This window comes from Astatotilapia calliptera, chromosome 22, assembly GCF_900246225.1.
Source record: "Astatotilapia calliptera chromosome 22, fAstCal1.2, whole genome shotgun sequence".
Classification (NCBI taxonomy): Eukaryota; Metazoa; Chordata; class Actinopteri; order Cichliformes; family Cichlidae; genus Astatotilapia; species Astatotilapia calliptera.
In genome coordinates, this window is record NC_039322.1 from 1905118 (window position 1) to 1907097 (window position 1980).

The following is a 1980-nucleotide window of genomic DNA, read 5'->3' on the forward strand; positions in this document are numbered from 1 at the left end:
CTTTGCTTTACTTGGTTTATTCATCAGCCTGTTGGTCCTAAAACTACAGTTCTTGGTCTTGTTTCAAAAAGTTCAGAAAAAAATATGTTTGATTAATAAGAATTTTAAAGGTTCTGATCAGCTGGAACATCAGAAGGACATTTTTAAACCTCTGTGTATGTGAAAGTGACAGAAAGACATTAAATGTTAATTGTGTTATGTGAGTCATGTATATTTAGTTTTGCATTTTATATGGAAGTTGTATTTAATTTTTGTATGATGGATTTGAAAAACAAATATTTCATATAAAGCTTTAAGTGTTGATGACTTTAATTACAGATAAAATAACTTACTCAGTAACTTATTGGTTGAATAGTAAAAGAGAGAAAACGGCTTCAGAGCTCTAAGTGTCGCTATATTAAAGGTTCAACATTTAACTTGGAGACACTTTGAAATATTTCAAAACATCAACAGAATATAAAGAAAACATCTCTGACGTCATGTTCAACACATCTATATATGAACTGAAGTTAGCATCCAGCTGATGTCAGCCTGTAATACCACAGGATGGTGCAGTGAGTCAGCATCTAGTCTGCACTGAGCTCACATTTGTATAGTTGTTGTTGCACTACAGCATTAGGTCAGACCACAAGTGTGTTGTTCTTTTACAATAAACAGCAACAATCAGAAAGTGTGTTTGGATTGACAACAACTGTGATGACACATTATAACCTGTTATTAAAGTTCTGCCCCTGCTTTGATCAAATGTGGGTTACTGCTGGTTAGTTAGTGTGACTTCATGTTTATTTCAATGTTTAAATGAACACACTGAAGTTACAGGTTGCAGACATGGTACAGAGAGGGTGGAGCTGCCTGCAGCTGTCTGTGGTGCTGAAGCTTTCAAACATTTCATACCAACACTGACTACAACTGTGACCACAGGGGGGCAGCATAGAGCCAGAGAGTGTTAGTGTAGCTGTTCAGCCCTATAGTAAGAAACAAGAAGACTGATGAAGGAAAAGCTTCTTCCACTGGTGTAACACACAGGTTTGTATAAACTCTGGCTGCACATCGTTCTGCTTTTCTTTAAAAACAAAAACGGTTAAATAGTGTAAAATATGTAAATGTGCAAAAGTTAGTGGTCCCAGAATAACTACAACTTTAAATAATTATAATCATAGCAAAGTTTGGCCTGATGGTGGCAGTAATGGAAACATTAGAGTACCACCATCATCACTTTCATTTTACCACATTTTATTTGAAGAACACTCAAGGACACTGTACACAGCAGAATAATAAAAGCAACAGAAAAGCAGGCAGTTTACACAATCATAAAGTCATAAGGCATAAAACTAATTTAACATAGCAGAGTGGAGAGGTTATGTGGGATAAGCTATTTTGAACCAGTGAGTTTTTGTCTAGACTTACAGAGAGAGAAGGAAGAGATATTTCTTAAATCAGGAGGTCGTGAACTCCAGAGTCGAGGAGCAGAGCAGCTGAAAGCCACGGTGGCAAGACAGGGGGCGGGGCTAGAGAGAGAAAGAGAAGAAGGAGATCTAAGACACCGAGACGGGATCATCATCAGAGATAGATGATGAACAGCCTTAAATGTGTACAAAAGTATTTTGACAATGATGTGATATCTAACTGGGAGTGATGAGATCTATAGAAGGGGTCCTGGTGATGATACGAGCAGCAGAGTTCTGGACACATTAAAGCTCATTAATGGATTTTTGAGTAAGACCAAAAAGAAATGAATCACAGTAATCGATCCGAGCAGTAACAACACTGTGAACAAGAACGGCAGCGGCATGTGGAGTGAGGAAAGGACAGAGACGATTAATGTTGCACAATTGAAAGTATGCAGACTGAGTAACATCATTAATGTGTGAATTGAACGATAGAGTACTGTCGAGGATGATACCCAAACTTTTCACAGAGGAAGAAACGGAGACCGGCGAGTTATTGATCGTTATAGAGAAACTGTTGGTTCTGGATAAT